This window comes from Octodon degus, unplaced genomic scaffold (assembly GCF_000260255.1).
Source record: "Octodon degus isolate 3935 unplaced genomic scaffold, OctDeg1.0 scaffold00401, whole genome shotgun sequence".
In the NCBI taxonomy this organism is placed as follows: Eukaryota; Metazoa; Chordata; class Mammalia; order Rodentia; family Octodontidae; genus Octodon; species Octodon degus.
In genome coordinates, this window is record NW_004524977.1 from 225030 (window position 1) to 242564 (window position 17535).

The 17535-nt window shown below is 35.9% G+C and overlaps 1 pseudogene; it reads right to left on the reverse strand.

The window, feature by feature from the left end:
* Positions 1 to 4442: 4442 nt before the first annotated feature.
* On the reverse strand, positions 4443 to 16354 carry LOC105741285 (annotated as a pseudogene).
* Between the last annotated feature and the right edge of the window lie 1181 nt (positions 16355 to 17535).

Here is a 17535-nt window from a genome sequence, read left to right on the forward strand (position 1 = left end):
ATAAGTAAAGCTGAAAGAAATGAGCATCTTAACTTTTCCAGAGGTTGGTTTACATAAAACTGACAAAGAGTTGGACTATTTAACACAGGCAAAGCTGTCCACTGATACCTAGGAGAAGGCTTGTTATTATTTAATGAGGAAATAATAAAAGCAAACTTTTCTCTATCCTGAGGCTTAGGGGGGAATAGTATAAAAACAATCCTTTAAATCAATAATAGTTAAAAACCAGTCCTTGAGGATCATACTAGGTTGTGGCAATACAGGTTGTAAAGGAATAGTAGAATTAATATTATTAATTGGCTGAATAATAGAATTAATTTTTCACAAATTTGTAATTAATCTCCATTGTCCTGACTTTTTTCTTATGTCAAATACTGGAGAATTCTAGAGGCTTGTTAAGCTTTCCATTATATCCTCATTGAACTATTCTTGAACTATATTTTCAAGAGCCAAAAGCTTCTCACTAGTCAAAGTCCAGGGTTCCACTTGAATAGCCTGTTTAGTTAACCACTTAAGGGGGAGGTAAAGCTAGGAGCAATGCCCATTACTCTAAATTTGAATGCAAAGCAAGTGGTTTTGTCTCATAAAAAATCACCGGAATCTGTAAAGTAGCACCCCACTGACAAAGCAGAACAAGGCCCCATAAAATGTGACATACAGTTGTAAACTTCCTTATTGGCCATCTGGCCCAATACAGATCAGCATATTTTGACTTTGTTAAATATTAGACATGGTTCCTATCCCTGAAAATCTGACATAAACAGGCATTTAGGGCCACTGACAGGGCCATTCCCTAGAGGATATTATAGGAACTCAGCTTTAGTATCTACCAGCCCCATAAAAACCAGGCCTTGAATGGTTATAGATCATTGGGATCTTTGGTGTAGAAGTGTCTGCCACCACACCGAAAAATCAGTGCTTTCAAATCCTCATTTTCTTTTCTCTGGCATGCTATTGCCTTTTATATAAGGCAAGAATGTAACTGAGCAGTCTTCTGTTTGCTTACTGTCTGAAAGGGCACAGAGGTGGACATTATAGCAAGAATTTTTCCCTCATAATCACTATCTATGACTCCTAATTGTACAAAGACACCATGGCTAGTAAGGCTACTTCTTGCAATAATCAGTCCAACAGTATTTTTCAGTATGGGACCAAACATATTGGTATGAATTTTATATGCTCCATATACCAGTTGCAAAAGCTGATTTTCTAAAGCTACAATGTGTAAAGCTCCACTTTCTGGTGAGGCATGAAAGAGATCTGAGACACTGAGTTTTGGTTGACCATGGGCTTGTTCAAAGAGAACTGTTGATACTCCATATTGTTTATCTCCGGGCCCCAAGGAAAAGGATCTGAACACCAGTTTCCCTGATGCTGTAAAAGTTGTCCATTTAGGGGCTGGGAAGCTGGCTCAGTGGAATAAGCACTTGCCCGGCAAGCACAGTGGCCTGAGTTCAATCCCCAGTTCCGCAAAAAAAAAAAAAAAAGTTGTCCATTTATATCAGATCTACAGAGACACTCATTTGCCCAATGTTTTCTTCTTTTACACTTTGGACAAAGCCCTGGTGTTTTAGATCTATCTTTGTCTTTATTTTTTTTCTTTTCTTTTTGACAATCCATTTTTACATGCCCCATCTTGCCAGAACTGAAACATTTTATGGTTTTGTTTAACAGAAGTTTATAAAGTGGCAGCTAGTAAATTAGCTTTATATGATTCAGAGCCAATATCTGCACAAGCTTTAATATATTTCTCCAACCCAGCATCTTGAGCCTTTAGGGCATATAACCTTTTGACATTCTGAGTTAACATTTTCTTTCTTTCTTTCTTTCTTTCTTTCTTTCTTTCTTTCTTTCTTTCTTTCTTTCTTTCTTTCTTTTTTTCTTTCTTTCTGCTCTGCTGGGGATTGAACTCAGGACCTTGCACTTGCCAGGAAAATGCTAATTCTATTGAGCTCTCTCCCCTAGCCCCAAAGAAGTAGTTGTTTATTTGTTTGTTTTTAATTGGGCATTGAACTCAAGACCTTGTGCTTTGCCAGGCAGGGACTCATGCAACTGAGCTATCTCCCTGACCCTTGAGGTAGCATTTTCAAGAGACAAAGTTTGCAGTAGCAAATCTCAAAGATTGGGTTGTCTAACCATTTTATTTATTGCTACCCTGAGTTGGGAGATAAAAATCAACAAAGGGCTCTTTCTGAGGTTGCATCATTTTAGCAAGACTTTAGAGCTTCTCCAGGTTTTTCAACCATCTCCCATGCTCTGAGGCAATGTAAACACGTCTGAACAATATCTATATCATCATACTCGAGTTGAGCTGTAATACCAAACCATGTACCTGAGCCAGTAAGCTGGTCCGCTGTTAAAGCAACAGGCAGATTTTCACTACTGTTTATCTTGTCCTGAATCTCTGCCTCATTTTTCCACCAGGTACAGAATTGAAGATATTATCCCAGTTCCAAAATAATACAGCACAATACTTGCCAATCTTAAGGAACAAGCCTATGTTCATCTGCCAACCCTTGTAAGACACCAATAACATAACTGAATTGCATTCCATATGCCATAACAGCTAGCTTCAAATCTTTAATTACCTGAAAAGTTAAAGGTTGGTAATCCCACTGAACATAACCATTTGGGTATTGTCTATTTGGGGAGTACTTCTGCACCATAACAGGATAAACTCCTGGTGGTGTTCTGTATGCCTCTGTGTCTCCTGGACTGCTTCCTTGCCATAAAGCTTGAGTCACTGCACTTCTAGGCTCAATAGCCAAGACAGGTTACTTGTGCTCATTTCAGGGAGCAGTGGAATTAGTTGGGGAAAGAAATAGAGGTTGAATTTTAGTAAGCATTGAAGACAGAGTTGAAACATCCAATCACTCTACTAATTTGGATGACAAGTGTGCCAAATGTTCCATATAGTGGGATAATTCCTGGGTATCATTAGCCTCTTTCCCCAACACATCCTCCTGGGTATCTGAAAAGTCCTAAGAATCAGAGGAGAGAGGCTGAAGAGCTAGAAATGTTTGCTTTATTTTTGGATTCTTTGATTCAGATTCATGACACAAAAAAGACAAATTAAGAGATGCTGTACTGCCTTTGTGCTCAGCACTGTTGTTATTTTTTTTAAATTTATTTATTTATTTATTTAGTGTGTGTGTGTGTGTGACCAGTTCAGCCCACCAGGGGGCGGGGCTGGCTGGCATGTGGTGCTGGGGATTGAACCGTGGTCCCTGTGCTTTTGTTTAGCTTGGCTTGTTCTAAGTAGGTGCTTTAGACCACTGAGCCATCTCACCAGCCCCCAGCACTGTTGTTATCAACTGGACTCTTTATGGGTCTACCTTCCTGAGTCTGAGGAATTGGAAGCAGTGGTTTAGAAGTATTTTATCCACTGACTAATAAGTTCGAGGGAAGCAAATCTTAGTCACTGAAGCTTCCATATTGGAACTGACTGCTCTCTGCGGCAGACTCATTTCCTCAGAGTCAGACTGCAGGGGCTCCAAAGCCAAGGAAACAGAATCACACAAAGACCACACACCTAGAGGGATGCTAGGTTCTCCTTGCTGATGTGCTCTGCATAGAGCTCTCATAATTTGTCTCCAAATTTTTAAGTTTAAAACAGTCTTCGCCTTAGGCTGAAACCAATAACAACATCTTTTTATAAGTGAAAATAATTCCTCAAAACTCTTTGGTTTCACTTTTACACTTGCTCCTTTGAGTAATGACCAAATAAGACAGACATATTCATTTCCTACTGAAGTGGAATTTCCCATTACTCTTAGCTTTTCCACGTGGTCTCGCCAACTCTGAGTGTACTTTTCCCCCACCTGAAGTCAGGCCTCTCTTAACTCAACCCTGGTCATTTTCCATGCCCTGTTGGGCACCACCATTGTATGTTATCAGTCAGAGCTGAAAGAAATGAAGAGAAGACCCGCTGAATATAGTTTCAGAGGTCTCATTGAGATTAGTCTCTCTATCTCATTTTTTTGAAAAGTTTCTGCATTTCAAAGCAAATCTCCAACAGAGTAAAAGGAAAAGCCACAAAGTGGGAAAAATGATAGCCTACTGTCCCTCCCACAAAGGTCTTCTATCTGAAACATATAAAGAATTATTAAAAATCAGGCCCACCAAATTCAAAGACCTAATCCAAAAATGGGCATATGAGATGAATATACACTTTTCAGAGGAAGAACTACAAATAGCAAGTAAATATATGAAAAAGTGTTTAACATCATTGGTTATTCAAGAATTGCAAATTAAAACAACATTGAGATTCCATCTCACCACAGAAAGAATGGCTAACATCAAGAAATCAGTCAATAACACATGCTGTAGAGGCTTTGGAGAAAAAGGAATCCTTCTCCACTGTCAGTGGCAGTGCAGACTGGTACAACCACTGTGGAAATCAGTGTGGAGATTCCTTTGAAAGCTATGCTTGTAGCTCTCACTCAAGCCAGCTGTTTCCCTCCCTTACCTGGAAAGGCTTAACATGCCTGGATATGGCAGTGGTGATCCTTACTAGAAGTGAGCTTCAAGAACCAGGAGATTTCTGCTATAGTCATACATTTTTATCATCTTGTTTTTTAGCAAAAATCAGAAATTTAGTTTTTCTTAGATCCTTATGAGCTAAAATTCTGCATATCTCTTTGCTAGTTTCAGAAATCTTGTCTCTATCTGCACTGTTCATGAAAATTACAAAATTTGTATAAATATAGTAAGAGTTCCAGGAAAAGTGAAGAACTTGCTGACCATCAATATCTCACATCAGAATACATGTATTATTAATCACTATCTCTTCTAAATGAATTTCTGTTATAGGGGATGTGCACACAACTGTATTCATAGAAAACTGGTAGAGATGAGAGTTTTCCCTGCATTAAGCCACACAAAAGTGATCTGTATGACTTATGATGGGACAGACTCCATATTTTGGTGAAGAGAATTCCAATTCTTGGGCAGGGATGGTCTTCCAACTACCTGGGCAGCTTGGTTTCCCCTGGCTCAGGCTGACTGGAGAGAGATCCATTGGAGCCTTGGCCTCTGCTGCTACAACTTTCACTAATAGCTGGCCACTATCTGCTTCCAAGGAACTGGAAGGAGGCCAAACCCCAGTCGGCCCTGCCTCCTGCAAGTCCTAGCTGCTGTGCCCTAGGATTCATCTTCTCATAGACATAATAGTCGCATTGTCTGCTGTGAGCTGCATGGCTCAATGTCCTCTTTTAGCTCCACTCTGTGTCAGTGAATTGTTGAGCTAAAAAGGGAAGTAATGTTGCAAGACATATAGCATATTGAAATTTTTGTGAAATGACAGTTAACAGCAAATAGAGTTATAAGAAATTCTTCTCCAATAATTGGAATGAGCCTAAGAAAACAATACAAAGAATTAATAAATCAAAGAGGTGGTTCTCTGAAAGAATAAATCAAATCATAGGTGAAATAAATCAGATCCACATGCACATTGTATTGTCTCACTAGTGTAAGAATCTTTTTTTTTAGAAAATACTATGACATTTTATTTTCAAGAAATAAGTTTAAAGATTTTTACCATATTGGTAAATTTACAGTAGAAGACAGTACCCAAATATATCATGTCCGATTAGGTTTCAAGTCTTGAAAGAATAAATAAAATCTGAAAGTTACAATAGATGCGTGAAAGGGGAAAAAAACTGTTCAAAGGGAAAGAATCCCTGGCATGAGGGAAAGGAGAAAAGAAAGAAGGAAGGGGAAAGGAAATATATATGTATAGGTATAGGATAGCTTGGATAATTGTACTGCTAATTTCTGAGGGCTTGTTGGAAGGAAGAGTTAATATTTAAGTATTTTTCTCTCTCTACTTTTGGATTTCTTATATTTTTTGACCAATTTGACATGCTTATATCTGGTAATCTGGAAAACTAATTTGAAGACAGCAATATGCAATTTAATAGCCATTTTTGTATTCCTATCATTTTGTTGAGTGAAATTCTGTATCATTTTAATGGCTATTTTATTATTTATTGTATTCTCTTTTAAAAAAAAGAGTAAATAAATACCCCTCCAAGAAAATAATGGGAGTGGCATGGTCAGAGTGCAAAGGTTATTTTTTACACTAGTGTTTGTGGAATGTTAATATGAAAAAGCCAACTCATTCTCCAACTAAATAACTATAATGAGTATAAACTGTTTTAGAACATCTAAAGCCCTCACATATGTGGCACATTCCCCACAGAATAATAATAATGGGGAGCCAGCACCTTAGCCCACCTCACTTCTTAGATGAAAATTCCATATCAGGAGTTTCTCAAAGAGTGGAAATTGTAATTTACATAGATGATTAAAGATTTATAGAGCTAATACAAGAATTATTGCACATCCTTTGTCAGTGTCAGCCATGTGGATGAGTCATGTCCATTGCTTGACCAGCTTGCTCTCTGTGAAAGCCTGAAAGAATGTTTTCTCTCCAGGAGACTCTCCTTAGGCACACTCTAGGTCATTGATCACGTTGCCCATAATCTCCTTGATCAGAAAATTTGGAACACAACTGAGTTACATGATGTTACAGTGTAAGTTTTCCTAGATCCTAAGGCTTCACTGATCTTGAAAGGCTAAGGCAAAAATGTTGGCTGTCTTTGCAGCCATCCCTTTTCTCTAATTTTTGGTTTGCAAACATAGGTTGTTAACCCTCCAGAAGAGAAGCTTATTATTACACTACAACATATGCAGTTGGGGTTAACCTCACTATCTGTCTGAATATCAGACATCTTATGTATACCATAGAACAAATATTTTCCATTTACTATTGATAGGTTAAACTTTAAGGCTCTACAGATTATGGAGAAAAAAATTTAAAAAATAAGAATTATTTAAAAAATATCAATAAACTATTATACATTTTTACACAGAAATTTAGAAATCTAACCATATGTAGCATTGTAGCAGGACAGTCCTGTTACATTTTTTGTCTCTTTTTCATTTATTACCCTTTTTAAAAAATCAAGCATTTACTTGAGAGACAGTATGGCAATGATTGGTATGTCATGACAAGCAGTACGTACTTAGAAGACCAGAATGACAGGCATTCCAAGCATGATCCTTCTATTACATACTGCTATCTTCCGTGCACTTGCTTAGTTTATAGGTATCAGCACATATAGTTAGTCAGGGTAGGAATCCTACCAATTAACTGCTAGTTTCAAAAGCTTGCTGATGTTTCTCAGGATCATTACCTTACCCATCTTGTGTACATAAATGTATGGCCTTGTCCCTGTCATTTTTCCCAGCTTTTTTTCTTTCCCTCTCCTCAGTGTCCAATCCTCAAGTTCTCATTTTCCTTTTAATTGTGCTATAGCTTTCTATTTGTGTTTCTTCTTTTGAGTTCTTATACTAGGGAGACTATACAATATTTACACATGTGGGCCTGGTTTATTTCACTTATGAATATGTCTTTTATTTTTATTTTTGTTTTATTTAATTTATTTATTTGTGTGTGTGTGGCCAGCTCAGCCCACCAGGGGGCGGGGCAGGCTGGCATGTGGTGCTGGGGGATTGAACCATGGTCCCTGTACTTTGCTAAGCTTGTTGTAAATAGGTGCTTTAGACCACTGAGCCATCTCACCAGTCCTGAATATGTCTTTAAGTGGCATCCACATAAATATAAATACTTCAAGTTTATCATTCTTTATAGCTGAGTAATACTGCATTGTATAGAAATACCATATCTTTTTCATCCATTACTCAGGTGGCAGGCATCATGGTTGTTTCCAACATTTGGCTATCACAAATTGTGCTGCAATACACGTAGGTACACATATATCATTATGATATGAACTTTTCAGTTCCTCTGGGAAAATTCTCAGTAGAGAGAGAGCTGGTTTGAATGGGATTTCCAGTCATAGTTTTTTAAGGAATCTTCACACTGATTTCCATAATGACTGCACCAGTCTATATTCCAACCAGCAGTGGCGAAGGGTTCCTTTTCCCCCCAGTGTCTCCAACATTTGTTGTTGTGTGATTTCTTTATGACAGGCCTTCTTTGTGGAGTGAAATGATATCTCAGTGTTGTTTTAATTTGCATTTCACACAGAACTAGTGATGTGGAGCATTTTTACATATATTTATTCACTTCTTTAACTTCATCCTCTGAGAAGTGTGTGCTCATCTCGGATACCCATTTCTGGATTGGTTCTTTAAATTTTAGGGTCCTAATGTTTTTTTAGTTCTTAATAAACTCTAGAGAACAGACCTTTGTCTGAGGGCTTATTAGTCAATATTTTTTTCCAAATTTTGTGAGTAGCCTTTTCACTTTATTGGTAACTTCTTTGAACATGCAAAAACTTCTCAGTAAGAGGAGGGCTTAGTTGTTAATTCTTTTAAATATTACCATGCAATTTGATTTTTGTTCATGACATCTTTGCCTACCCCTATGTCTTCAAGAGTTCCTCCTACTTTCTCTTCCAGGAGATTTACTGTTTCTGTTTTAATGTTTAGATCTTTAATCCACGTTGACTTTAGCTTAATGCATGGTGATAAACCTGGGTCAAGTTTTAGTTTTCGGCATGCAGAGAGCCAGTTTTTCCAGCACCATTTGTTAAAAGGCTATCTTTCTTCCAGGAATCATGTTTGGCCCTCTTGTGGAAGATTATGTGAATGAGTGTGTTTGTAGAGGCATCTGCATCTTCTAATCTATTCCATTGATCCTCAAGTCTATTTTGTTTCCGCTATCATGTTGATTTTATCACAGTATCTTTGCACTATAATTTCAAGTCAGGAATTGTAATGCCTCCTGCCTTGTCTTTGTTGTCTAGGATTGCCATTGTTATCCTAGGTCTTTTCTGGTTCCAAATAAATTTTAAGAATGATTTCTCTAGGTCTGTTGGAGGTAGTTTGATAGGGACTGTATTAAATCTGTACAGAAATTTTGGGAGTATGGCCATGTTCACGAATTTGTTTCTTCCTATCCTGGAGCACGGAATATCTTTCCATTTTCTGAAATCATCTATGATCTCTTTTCTCAGAGTACTGTAATTTTCCTTGAAAAGATTTTCGATTTCTTTAGATGAATTCCAAGGTATTTCATTTTCCTCGGTGCTCTTTTAAAAGGTATTCTTTCTATAATTTCCCTCTCAGTGTCTTTGTTTTCTGTGTAGAGGAATGCTATTGACTTTTGGGTATTGACTTTATAACCTGCTATGCTACTGAATTTCTGTATTAATTCTAGTATCTTCTTAGTGAAGATTTTTGGGTCTTCCAAGTAAAGTTTCATGTCATCTGCAAATAAAGATAATTTAACTTCTTCTTTGCCTATTCTTATTCCTTTTATTTCTTTCTCTTGTCTAATGGCTGTAGCTAATGATTCCAGAGCTATATTGAATAGGAGGGTGATAGAGGACATCCTTGTCTTGTACCAGATCTGAGAGAAGATTTCAGCTTTTCGCCATTTAGAATTATGTTAGTCATTGGGTTGTTGTAGATGGTTTTTTATCAGATTGAAGTAGAGGCTTTCTATTCCAATTTTCTGTAGGATTTTGAACATGAATGAGTGTTGGACTTTGTCAAAAGCCTTTTACTCATCAATTGAGAAGATTATTTTTTTTTTTTAGATTTTGCTCTCTTGTTTTAGCATATTACATTTATAGATTTATGCACATTGAACCATCTTTGCATCCCTGGGATGAATCCTACCAGGTCATGTTGTATAATCTTCTTGATGATTTGCTGTATTCTATTTGTTGAATTTTTTAGGACCTTTGCATCTATTTTTCATGAGGGAATTTGGCCTATAGTTCTCCATTTTAGTTGTCTTTTCCTGGTTTTGGTATCAGCATAATACTTGCCTCCAGGAACAGTTTTGTGAGGACTGCTTCCTTTTCAATTTCATTAAAGAGTTTGAGGAGTATTGGGACTATATCTTCCATAAATTTTTTGTAGAATTCAGCTGTGATTCCATCAGGGACTGGACTTTTCTTTATTGGTAGGTTTTTTATTACATTTCCTACTTTATTGGCTGTTATTGAGAGTTGTTATATCTTCTTGATACAGTTTTGGTAATTTGTACCTTTAGAGAGATCTGTCCATTTCTTCTGTGTCTTCTACTGCATGAGGGTAAAGTTTCTCAAAGTAGCTATTAAAAATGTTCTGGATTTCCACTGGGTCTGTGGTAATTACATCCTTTTCATTCCTTATTGCTTTTATTTGATTTTTTTTCCCAGTTTTTAATGAGGTTAGCTAGGTGCTTATCAATTTTATTTAACCTTTCAAAGAACCAGCTTTTTGAGTCATTAAGTCTTTGAACTGTTTTCTTTATCTGAATTGAATAAAAATTTTTTTAAATGAAAAGCATAATGAATAAATTTTTCAGCATTTCTAATGAAGATACAAACAAGAAAATGGAGGAACACAGCAAAATGATGGAAAAATTGAAAGAAAAATTGCAGGAAAGAATTAGAGTACATGAAACATATTCAAAGAGTTATTCTGCTGGCTGTCCTGATAGCTCAGTGGACTAAAGCACTTACTTAGGCTGATGCAGGGACTGGGGTTCTATTTCCCAGTGTGCTATGCTGGCCCTACTGCCATGGTGCGCTGAGATTGCTACTGAGACTGAATGTGGTGGCATGTGCCTGTAATCCCAGACCTGAGGAGGCTGAGAACAGGAGGATCAGTGTGAGTTTCATCTGAGTAGTGTGACTCTGTAAACCCTGAGCTAAAACACAGAAAAAAAGGAGATATTCTTGCAAAACTGCTTGAAACAAATGAAGACATATTTTCTTTTATTTTTGGTTTCATTTTTAAATTTTTTTCCATAATTTTATTGAGCAACTAATAGCAATGAGACAGTTTCTAATTGGTAGGACAGTTTCAGTAATTAACACCTTGCATACTGTCTTCCTAGTGGTTATTTGCTGTACAAGATGCAGACATGATATCCTATTTACAAACACTATTAGAACAAATCCCTCTATTCATTAAGAGAATGCAACTATATATCTATCCTAACCATTTTGAATAAACAGATACAAAATGGACATTCATTTATATATTTTTTAATTTTTTAAATGTTTTTTCATCATATTCTGTATGGACTTAAAGTTCAACATGTCAATACTTGATGAAAAATACCTGTTCCATGTTATGCCTAAGATGTTTGATATTCAGACAGATAGTGAGGTTAAGCTTAACAGCCTAAGTTGTATGGTAATAACAATAAGCTTGTCTTCTGGATGGTTAACAACCTAAGTTTGCAGACCAAAATAGAGAAAAAGGAGGACAGCAAGGAAAGCCAATATTTAGGCCCTAGCCTTCCAAGGTCAACTAAGTCTCAGGACATATGAGATCTTGTACTGTAATGTCATGAAGACATATTTTCTTACCATAAAGACAGAGATTATGGCTAGCAACCAGGAAAGAAACAATACCTTATAAATAACAACAGACTGAAAAATAACAATTCAGAAGGTACAATATGATGCAAAAAACAACAATATAAACTCATAGGTGTCCATTAAAAAACAGGAGTCAACACAAATGCAGAAAAAGATCATTTGCAGAAGTAATTGCAGAACATTTCCCTATCTCAACAGAGTCTGACATACAGATTAGCGGAGCATGTAGAAATCCAAATATCCATGAGAAAAATAAATCTATAGGCAGATATGTGATAATAGTTTCTAGAAATTCAACACAGAAATACAATACTAAAAATTTTAAAGTGAAGAAACAGATTACTTCTAAGGGAAAGTCCATGAAATTCACAGACTTCTCTATATAAACACTCAAGGTGATTTGGAAGTGGGTATTCCAACTACTGAAAGAAAACAACTTCCAACAAGTATTGATTTACCATATAAAAGATCTTTGAAAATTAATGGAGAAATACAATATGTCCATGCCTAAGAAAAAGTGAAGTAATTTATGGCTGTTAAATCAACCTTATGCCAGGAATGAAAGATATTATAGATAGAGAAAAAATGACCACAAGGACAAAAACAAAGATAAACCACCAGGAGGAGTATGAAATTAAACAGATAATAAGCAGAGAATCAATAGCAGGGAAATAACATGATAAAGATAAGGCTACATATCACTTATAACCATCAGTACAAATGACGTCAATTCACCAAAGAAAAGAAACATGTTGGCAGAAAGGATCAAAAAACAAGATCCAACAATGTTCTGTGCACAAGAAACAAATTTAAGTAAAAAATAAACTCATATAATGAAAGTCAAATGATGGAAAACAATATGGCATGCAACAGGAACCAAGATAAAAGCAAGGGCAGCAATTCTGTTCACAGAGCTTCAAACCAATAGTGATTCACAGAGATAAAGATGTCACTAAATACTTGTTAGTGGAAAACTTCACGAGGAGTGGATAACAATCACAAATATATATTCACCAAATATGGAAGCACACAAGTATATAAGACAAATGTTAATATGCATGAAAAATAAAGCAATAGCACAATTATAATGATGGACTTAAAAACCCCATTGTCACAGTGATAGATCAGCTACAAAAAATTCATAACAATAACACAACTCAACCAAATCTCTTAACAGATGAACTTAGAAGTTTAGAGAGTGTTCCATCCAACTTCAGAATACATATCCTTCTGAGCTGCACATGTAAGGATTTCTGAAATAGGCTATATACTAGATGATGTACTAGAATATGTTTAAGTAAATGAGAAGAAATTGGGGCTGGAGAGATGGCTCAGTGGAATAAGTGCTTCCCTGGCAAACATAAGGGCCTGAGATCAATCCCTGGTTTCAAAAAAAAAAAAAAAAGAAGGAATTGAAATTATCCAGTAGTGAGATATGATCATAGAACAATGAAATTATAAATTATGGCAAAAGAAAATCAAATACTCCATAAACATATGGAAATTAAATAACACTCTCCCTGAAAACCAATGCGTCTCAGATGAAATTAAATTAAAAAATTAAATAATATCTGTAATTACACAAAAATACAAATACAATGTACCAGAATTTATAAGACACAGTGAAAGCCATCTAAGAGGGAAATTTATAGTGGTGAATACTCACATCAGGGAAACAGAATGAGCACAAATAAACATCCTAATACTATATCTCCAACTTCATGAAAACAGAAAGCAAGGCAAGAAGTCCAAAGGCTATATAATGGGGAAATTATAGTAGGAACAAAAATTAATCCAATTGAGATTAAGACAACAAAACAATGAATTAATAAATCATATGATTGGTTCTTTGAATGAATAAAACAAGATAAACCTCCAGTCAATCTTACCCAAAAAGGGGAAAAAATTCCTGAAATTTATGCAATGAAGAATCATGTGGATGAAAATACTATAGCATTTCAGATCATCAATATCTACATTGAAAAGGTAGTTGCATAGGAGGGAAAATACACGAGAAATGGACAGATTCTGAGAAATGTTTGAATTACCAAGTTGAAAGATGAAAAAATTCTAAACAACCAATTATCAAATAATGAAATTGAAAACATAACTGGAAAGTTACCAACAGTTAAAAGACCAGGTCCTCTTGGATACACAGTTGAATTCTATAAGAAAATTTAAAAGGATTTAATGTCCATACTCCACATATTCATTAATGAAATTGAAAATAAAGCAATTATCCTTAACTCACTCTTGGAGGGAAATATTACCCTGATAACTAAACCAGAGAAAGACCCAACCAAAAAATAGAATGACAAGCTAATCTCCTGAATGAAAAGAGATGCAAAAATCTTCAATAATATACTAGTAAACAGAATGCAACAAATCATTGAGAAGATTATACAATATGAGCATATAGGATTCATTTCTGGAATATAGGAATTGTTCAACATATGCAAATCAATAAACATAATACACCATATTAACAGAAATAAGAGGAATAATGATAAGAAAGAAGGTAATTTTTTATTTTTAAATCACAATACTCTCCATGAAGAACTCAAATGCTCCACTAAAAGACTTGCAATTTTAACAACCAAATTCAGTAGTCTATCTGGATACAAAATCAACACTAAAAAATCAATAGCATTCCTGTACACAAGCAACAAACTCACAAGGAGTGAAACTAGAAAAAACCTACCCTTTACAATAGCATCCAAAAGAAAATAAATACTTTGGAACCATTGTAACAAAGGAAATAAAAGATCTGTATATTGTACATTACAGTACTGTGCAAAATGAGATCTAAGACAAAATGATGAAATGAAAAGTTGTTTTTGCTTATGGAAGGGAAGACACAACATAGTGAAAATGGCTGTACTCCCATAAATGTTATACAGATTTAATACAAGACTAGGGAAAATACTACTAACATACCTCACAGAACTAGAGAAAGTATTCTTAAAATATATTTGGAGCTAGAAGAGACCTAAAATAGCAAAAGCAATTCTGGGCAACAAATACAAGTCAGGGTATATCACCATGTCTGAGGTGAAGTTTTATTACAAAGTTACAGTGATAAAATCAGCATGGTATTGGGCAAAAAAAAGTCATGAGAAAGAGTGCAACAGAATAGAAGATGCAGATGCAATTGCAAATACACTCAGTCACCTTACCTTTGACAAAGGCATCAAACATGTCCACTAGAAAAAAGACAGACTTTGTAAAAAATCTTGCAGTAAAACTGACTTTCCACATGCTTTAGACTGAAACTAGGCCCATGTCTATCACCATTCAATAAATTAAAAACAAAATGGATCAAAGATCTAAATATTAAAAGAGAAACACTAAATTTACATGAAGAGAATATAGGTAAAATTTTTGAAGATATAGGAGTACGCAGAGATTTCATGAACAAAACCCTGATGACAAAGGAAATTCTAAAATAATCAACAAGTGGGAACTTTCCTTATCAAAAAGCTTTATACAACAAACAGATTACAAAGAAAATGAACGCAGTGGGGAAAATTATATCCAGTTGTCTCTCAGACAAAGGAATTTTATATCTAAACATATAAAGAATTGAAAAAAATTCAGCTCCCCAAAATATGAAAACTGAGTCCAAAAATTTGCTTCTGATCTACAAACTGCTGTACATGGTTTCAGGGTAAATCCTGAGGAGATTTGACTGACCTTGTCAGATACAAAAGTTACATTTTTTTTTGTTATATTTGTCCTATATAGTTGGGTGCTTCCTTGTTTGGTGTGCACATATTTATGACTGTTACCTCTTCCTCTTGTATTTTTCCCCTGACCAGTATGTAGTGGCCTTCTTTATTATGTTTGATCATTCTTGAAGGTCAGACTGTCTGCGAACAGGATTGCTACAACTGCTTTTTATCTGAGATCCTGGGACATGTAGTATCATTTTTCCTTCCTTGACTTTCAGCCTGCGAATTTCTTTATGAGTTAAGTGTGTTCCTTGTATGCAGCATATTGTTGGATTTTGCTTCCTAATCCACTCTGTCAGTCTATTTCTTTTAATTGGTGAATTGCATCAATTTACATTGATATTTATAATTTTCTTAAATTTTTATACCAGTCAGGGTTTTATTAGAGAAGCTGATATAACACAAGGTATGTAAATGTTTAAGAAATTACAATATTGGATTATGATAATCACCCACAGAATCTGATAAGGAAGTGTGTAGATTGCTTCTGCCTATGTGAGACCAAAGGATTTAGTCCATGGTTTGAGCTCACTTAGTATTTTTACAAGTCCATATCAGGAAACTGATGATGGGTCTGCAAGGAAGGCTGATGAGTCTGTGCTGGGAAAGCTGAAGGATTCAACACAGAAGCCAAAATCTGCACTAGAATCCAGGAGATGACATCCAAGCTGAAGCTGAAGTCTGCTGATTCTCTGAAGAATGGGAACCTCCATCCTTTCTAAATGACTTTTATATCTTCTAAGTTATGAGCCACTGTAGAGTGGCTCCTCTACATCCTAGAGTGTAGAGTGAGTTGATTTACTTAAGCTTCTAAACTTCTCAAGTTGACACAATCATTCAACCACTACAAAAGCTTATGATTTATTTATTCCCACTATATCAGACACTAGTTTATTTATTTTGCTATTTATCCATGTGGGCTAAATTCACAGTGTGGGCTTCACACAGAGGATGCTCTCTGAGGATGTTCCCTCACCAGTACCAGAACATTGGTGAGAGGATTAAGAGGGTAGAGCACTGAAGCCAGATCCAGAAAAACCCACAGTGACAATAGCTGGATACAAAACTAAAACAGAGAAATCATTACCACTTCTCTCACCAATGGGCTTTGCTCAGACAAGCACCTCACATCTCCATGCTGCTGTCAAGCTAAAGGCTGTAATATTTACAAGGTCAGCACCTAGTTTCAGTAAAAATAGTTTAATTATACCTTTGGCAAACATAACTGGACACAGCCAATTCTGGGGCACTCACATACACAGAATGCATATCTCTTTCCAGTAAGGACCCACAATAATTTATTGGTAGGGTGATGGAGTCATATTGTTTTTAAATTTCTTGTTCATGTTAATGAGAAAAAAGATAAAATAGCAATAAAACAGTTCAAAACAGGTTAGTAGGACATTTACAATAATTAATACATTGCATATTGTTGTCTTCATAGTAGTTATTCATAGTACAAGACATACAAAATAGGATAGATATACAACTATTTTCTCTTAATGCAATGAGAAGAAAGATTTGTACTAGTAGTTTTTGGGCAAGATATCATGTCTGAATCTTATCAGCTTTTTGTTTAAACTCTTGGTCATGATTCACATATGCTTTGGTTGTCACCGCTGAAAGCTGGGTTGCATTCATGCAGCAAACCTGTATAGTGTTTGTAAGGAAATACGTAGACACAGTGGGCCTAGTCTGAATTATATTTAGCCATTATTCAGCATAGGGACACTCATCTTGATGTCCTGCTAGTCATTTGATCCCAGTCACCATCCTATATATATACACAGACATTCAATTGGTTTTATCAACCCTCACTAGGCCAGCCATTTGCCATCAAAGGAAGGTCAATCTGTTTTTTAAAAAGTTCTTAAACTCTAGAATGGGTAACCTCCATTTGATAGCTCTGTTTTAATCATGGCTTGTTTAAGATATATTCATTGGGTCTATAGAAATTGGAAAAATTGGAGCCAGCGAGATTGTTCAGCAGACTAAAGCACCTGCTTAGGCAAGCTTAGCCAAGTGCAGGGACTGATGCTTGATCCCCAGCAGTACATGCTGTGCTAGCTTCACCCCTGCGGGTGGTGAGCCGGCCAGATTCCAGGCATAGTGGTGCATGCGAAACTGGAGGAGTGTCAAGGTAGGGTACAGAAGCAATACAAAGCAATGAATAACATCCTTGAGAAGAAAGCAGATTTCATGAAGCCTGAAAGATGAAGATAACATAAAAACTGGCCTGGCAAGGGCAAAGGATACTGTATCCTTGGATAAAAACCAAGGATACAGTTCCCAACATTATCTATACCAGAACAAGAGGTTATAGTTATAGGGAAGGAGTGATTGTTAGGGGGATTCTTCTTCTTCTTCTTCTTCTTCTTCTTCTTCTTCTTCTTCTTCTTCTTCTTCTTCTTCTTCTTCTTCTTCTTCTTCTTCTTCTTCCTCTTCCTCTT